Source organism: Sceloporus occidentalis, unplaced genomic scaffold, assembly GCF_023333645.1.
Source record: "Sceloporus occidentalis isolate IW3139 unplaced genomic scaffold, rSceOcc1.0.p SCAF_2, whole genome shotgun sequence".
NCBI lineage: Eukaryota > Metazoa > Chordata > Lepidosauria > Squamata > Phrynosomatidae > Sceloporus > Sceloporus occidentalis.
In genome coordinates, this window is record NW_028316982.1 from 202,754,309 (window position 1) to 202,760,308 (window position 6,000).

Here is a 6,000-nt window from a genome sequence, read left to right on the forward strand (position 1 = left end):
AGTATATTGTCAGAAATCACTGTAAAATATACCTTATGAGATAGGAAATGAAAAATTAACATTAAGAAATACTTTTTAATGTCTTCCATGAAAATTAAGCTCTACAGAATAAACAAATCCACCCTACAGTACTACTGTTGTTGTCATGTGCCTTCAAGTTGTGACCCTAAGACAACCATGGAGTCTCCCTGCCAAAATGTTTTTAGAGGGGGTTTCTCACTGCTTATCTCTGAGGCTGAGAGTGTGACTTAGCCAAGTTACCCAGTGGCTTTTCAAAGATGAGAAAGGATTTGAATGCTGATTTCCCAGAGTCCTAGCCCACCAATCAAACCATTACACCATGCTGGTTCTTCCACAATACTACACTTTTGAGAATGTAGTTGAATACTCAGAATGCTTTGAAGCTTAAGAAACCTATAGAAATCTAGGTTTATTCATCAGTGATTTTACTTAAAACATTGAAGCAGTAAGCATAGCAATGACTGGAAATACACTAACTCACATAAACAAGAATGCCCTACCTTCTAGTAAAAAGACATTGATAACTGAAGCTGGTCAGGTTTTTTTAAAAAAAATGTAATAGTCCAGTTATAATATACTGAACTTTTTTAAAAATAGAAACGTTGATTTATAAATTCACTCTTCTATATTAAAAATTAGTTATTTCACTAATCAGAAAAGTTAGTATAACAGGACTTCCACCTTCTTAAAAATTTGCAACAGATGCCAAGTTGTTTCCAGTGGCACTCATCCTCCAGTAAGTCAACAATTTCCCCTCCGATAGTTCTTTGCATGCTCTTCCCTCCCTCATAAGTTTTCTAAATAGTCAGTAGGAATGGAAGTATGTACCAGGAAGCCCCCCCCCCCCATGTGTCTGAGGATGTGTTTTCATCTATCCTGAAAAGAAAATGTACCTTTGCCCTTCATTTTTATATACTTGAGATAAAATCCTAGTTAAATTCACTTCTGTATATCCAAAATGTGTGCATTCCTAGTAGACAAATAATGATATAATTTCATTTTCTTAACTTTAGCAACTGCATAGGTATTGCTTTCTTTCTGTATTTTAATTTTCTAAATATTTAGGAATATAAATGTAGTGATTGTTTCAACAATCTAGTGCCACTATGTTATAATTAGTTTAATTTATGAGGGAACATGCAAACAGGATCTGAAAAATTTCCCCAAGCCATAGTGACCGAGTTAATAACTAACTCTTAATGAAACCAAAACCAAATGCAAATAGGAGAGACTGTTTTCCTAGATTAAGAGAGTGCAGTCATTAAATACCTAAGTCAGAATCCAGGTTTTAGTATTCCTGATTTCTAGGTATGGGTCTGAAATTCGTACAGTGAAGAAAGGTGACAGGAAGAAAATCAACTCGTTTGAAATATGGTGTGGGAAAAGATTTTCTGCAGATGCCATGGACTGCTAAAAAGACAGATGAATGGGCCTTAGAGCAAATCAAGCCTGAACTCTTAATAGAAGCAAAGATGACTGAACTGAGGCTCTTATACTTTGGAAGTGAAATGACTCATTTGAAAAGACGATAATGCTTGATAAACTGGAAAGCAGTAGATCACGCTAAGTTGATTCAATCAAGGAGGCTATAGCCCTGGGTCTGCAAGATCTAACCAGGGTAGTTGATGACATGGGCTCTTGGAGTTCTCTCATTCATAGGACTGCCATAAGGTGAAGTCAACTTGACAGCAAATAGCACAGCAACAAGCATGACAGTATTTAATGGGGTATAATGCACATAAACTTTATCTGCTTGAACTCACAGTGGTTTCCAAATACTATCTGCTGTTGTAACTTTCTAGAATACCTGGTGAAGACAGGACTTGTTATCAATTCTACTTCTTCAGAAGCTATCTGAAAATGCTGGTAACCTAAAACAATCTGAAAACTGGGATGGAAAAAAGCAATAGTCAGATGGTCTATATAGGCTGCAGGCCATTGCTGAGCAGGGGTGCATAGAAGGCAAATCTGGATCTGTCAGTAGATTTCTGCGTTCTTTGCAGTAGATTTGTGACTCTGATAACAGCAACAAAGGTACTACCTCACCATCCTAAATTATGCTACTGAAATACAGATTGTACGAGGAAAGACTATGCGCTCCATTCAGTTCTCATGATCAGAACCAATTCCTGGTCTCAGAATTCTTTAACATAAGAAGAACCCTACTGGATCAAACAAAAAGGCCTATTCAGGCCAGCATTTTGTTCCCATAGTGGCCCACAACAGGCCTATAAAAAGTCCACAGGCAGGGTATGAGCGCAATAACATCTTCCTATTAATAACTACACAGCCACTGTTACTGAAAGTTAGACTGACTCTGGTACTTGAAGTAATAGCTAGCACTGACAGGTTTATCCTCCAGGAGAATGGATATTCTAAATCTAAATTAGTCTAATCTGATCAATGTTGTTAACACCACACCATGGCTGGTGGATCTCAAGAGTCCTTGTAGAAAACAAAGCAGATCCCTGCAAGCACTAAGGCGAATCATTCTAGCTGAAGACACCACTCTGAACAACTGTGTGTTTGTATGTTCAAGTCACCTATCAATATATGGTGACCCCATGAATTTCATGGGGTTTTCTTAGGCAAAGAATACCAAGTGGTGGTTTTGCCAGTTTCTTTGAAACAACTACATTTGTACAAATATCTCCAAGCAAGCAGGCCAAAGTGATCTTGGTAAGGGGCTAAATGGAAAGGCAATCCACTAACTGAAGAGAAGAGGTGTATGTTACAATTTGGAGATTTACTCTAAACTCTGATTAAATGTCTGGTAAGTGAAACCATGATGGATTTCTTTCTGAACCTAGATGGGCCTCTGTGTTTCTCTATACCTGAATGATTATCTTGGATATGTTTCTCATGCATCAAACAGTATGGGCAAATGGAAAATATATATCAGTTGCAGGCTCCTGAATCAGATGGCATACTATGGCAAGAGAAACTGCACCTGTTAGAACGCTTCCTTATGGCAATTAAAATCACTGAAACCATGGCCTGTTACAGACAGCCAAAATAAAGCTGCTTCGAGTCACAGTGGAGATATGGTGTTTCAATGATGTATGCATCCTAAGAGTCCAGAAGTCGCACCAAAGCCACACTCCAGCCCTAAGGACTCAAGCGTGGCTTTGGTGTGGCTTCTGGACTCTTAGGATGCATGCATCATTGAAACAACATACCTCCACTGTGACTCGAAGCAGCTTTATTTTGGCTGTCTGTAACAGGCCCATGTAACATCTTAGCCACCAGTTCCAACTTCTCAGCCCACTACATGCATTGTATTTCTGTGCCTAGTTGTCCAATCATGGCAACTCTGAAAACAAACATGAAACAGGACTATTAGGAGGCGCTTCCTCTGGATAAATATGAAGGAGAAAGAAGCAGCACAGAATAAAATAAGCCACATTTCAAAACAAAAGATACCCAACCACACCTGTTTTTAAAATATGTGTTGCAGCCAATGATCTCGTAATGACAGGCAGCATATTAATACTATTTTACTGTAACACATTTTCACTGACCTTTTTTCTCCGTACTGCTTACTGGCAAGGAAAGACTGCAATATGTGGCAGTGATGCATTACTCTGCAGAAGTCAAACCAGTTCTAGAGAGCTTGTTTACTCGGGGTGAAAGTAGAACTCGCAGCTCACCTAAACAGCTTCCTTTTCTATCTACCCCTCATTTCAGTTGTACCAAATTATGGAGGCACACAACCAGGGAAGTAGCTGGGGGGGGGGGTTTCTTGGGGTCTGGACCCTCCCTTCCATTAGAAAAATGAATGGTGCGTGCTGCTGCGCCGCCGCACCCAAGCCCCATTATAATGGTGGCACTTACTCTGGACCCCCCCTTTCCTAAAATCCTGGCTACGTCCCTGATACAACACTGTGCAAATACAGTGAGGTGGAGAAAAACAGCTCTCCATTATGCAGTGACACCTTTCCCTTCTTCGCCTTTGTCAGCCTGCTGCTCCTACATGGCAAACACAACAGCTATCACACAGTAGTATCCACCTACCAGCCGATACAACACCCAATGACAGAAGCACCTAAGGGCAGGATATAACCAGCAGAATCCCAGAAATGGTGATACATAAGGAAAATACATGGCTATGTATTATGCACAGACATGTATGCAGTGGGCCCTGGGCATCCGCTGGGGTTTTGTTTCAGGACTCCCCATGGATACCAAAATCTGTGGATGCTCAAGTCCCATTACATTCGGTGGCACAGTGAAATTGTGTCCCTTCTATAAAACTGCAAAATCAAGGTTTGCTTTTTTGGAATTTATATTGGTTTTGAATATTTTCAAGATACAGAGGTCCACTATACAAGCACCTGGAGATAAGGAAGAGGCAAGCCAGCAACCTGCTTAGTAGCTCACTTCTCCTCCTCCTCCTCCTCTGTTACAAGTCAGAAGAAGGTATGAGCACATCAGAAAAATGCCTTGCTTATCAGGGGTAAATTTCAAAGACCTACCATATGTGTTGGTCTGGGAAATCAGCATAAAAGGATCTTGCAGCACCTTTGAGACTAACTGAAAGAAAGAATACTCATCCATAGGATTATCTACTAACCTTGGCTTTAGGCAACATCCTTGCCTTTATTGTTAAAACTGACCTTGTCCCCTTATCTCCTCACTCATAAAGTTTTGCATTCCCATGGACATTTCCACACACAGACTGCTCTATAGGTCTGTCCCTGGGCTTTCCACAGATGCATCTGAAGAAGTAGGACCAAGTCTACAAAAGCTCATGCTGCCAACCTCTCTCTTTCGGTTAGTGTCAAAGGTGCTGCAAGATCTCTTTGCATATCAGGGGTAGGCAACCTTGCAGATGGTTTAGGCTGCAACTCCCATCATCCCTGACCATCAGCCAATGCCATGCAAGTCCAAAACACCTCCAAGGTGCCAGGTTACCTCCAGGGATGCCTAAAAGGAAAAACATGCTTCAAAGTGGGAGAGAGGATGGGAGAAATAAGAGACGCTTTTGTTTCTAACCACCTGAGAGAGAGAAGGAGGGAGGCAGCTGGTCCCATGGGATGGTGGGGAAACACCTCTTTTAGGGAGCTGCACCCAACACCACAACCACCAAAAAAAGGAGAAGGAAGCAAGCAGGAGGCTCTGCAGAGTAGCCTTCCTCCTGGCGCTGGGTGCCTTCAAGCCGCTTCCCGATTTATGGCCACCCGAAGGCAAACTCACCATGGAGTTGTCTTGGCAGGTTTCTTCAGAGAGGGGTTTGTCTGAGACTGAGAGTGTGTGACTTGTCCAAGGGCACCCAGTGGATTTATGCTTGAAGGTGCACAACAACAACAACAACAACTACTACTACTACTACTACAATGCCAAAGGCGAACCTATGGCAGAGTTTTCTTGGCAAGCTTCTTCAGAGGGGGCTTGCCTTTGCCATTGCCATCCTCTCAGGCTGAGAGAGTGTGACTTGCCCAGGGTCCCCCAGTGGGTTTAAATGGCTGAGTAGGGATTTGAACCCTGATCTCCAGAGTCCCAGTGCAAGGCTCAAACCCTCAGCCCCACACCCCCGCCTCCAATGCAAGGGCCCCTCCACCTTCCCTACTCACCACCTGAGCAAAAAGGCTGGAAGGCACTGCAGAGGCTGCTGCTGCTGCTGCTGCGGCGGCGGCGGCGACGTGTCCCAGGCTGGGAGGGTCCTTCCTTCCTTCCTTCCTTCCTTCAGCAGAACCCTGAGAGCATACAGCGGAGGGAGGAGCAAGCGCAGAGTGCAACAGCTTCCCTCTCCTCCCTCCGGCGACCAGAGGTGGGACGTACCACTTCGAACCGCGGCGGGGAGGTCCCAGCAGAGACCTGACCAAAGACTCATTAGGACCCATTTTATTTCATAACGGGGATTCCATTCATCGATGGCATCCTCCCCTTGCCCACATTCTACTGTTTAAGCCGAGCTGTTCGGAATCAATCACAAAGGACACACCCGTATTGGTACGTTCCAACAAGGGTCTAACTATG

General features: G+C 43.0%; 1 protein-coding gene across 5 annotated transcripts in view; it reads right to left on the reverse strand.

The window, feature by feature from the left end:
* DOP1B (DOP1 leucine zipper like protein B) overlaps positions 1–5,675 on the reverse strand; it is an 89,020-nt gene extending 83,345 nt beyond the window's left edge. For 4 of the 5 annotated variants that reach the window (XR_016280222.1, XM_089512027.1, XM_089512026.1 and 1 more), the window contains exon 1: positions 5,595–5,675. The gene's annotated coding sequence lies outside the window, so the exon portion shown is untranslated. The remainder of the gene's footprint in view (positions 1–5,594) is intronic. The other variant, XM_089512025.1, reaches the window with a different exon arrangement.
* Between the last annotated feature and the right edge of the window lie 325 nt (positions 5,676–6,000).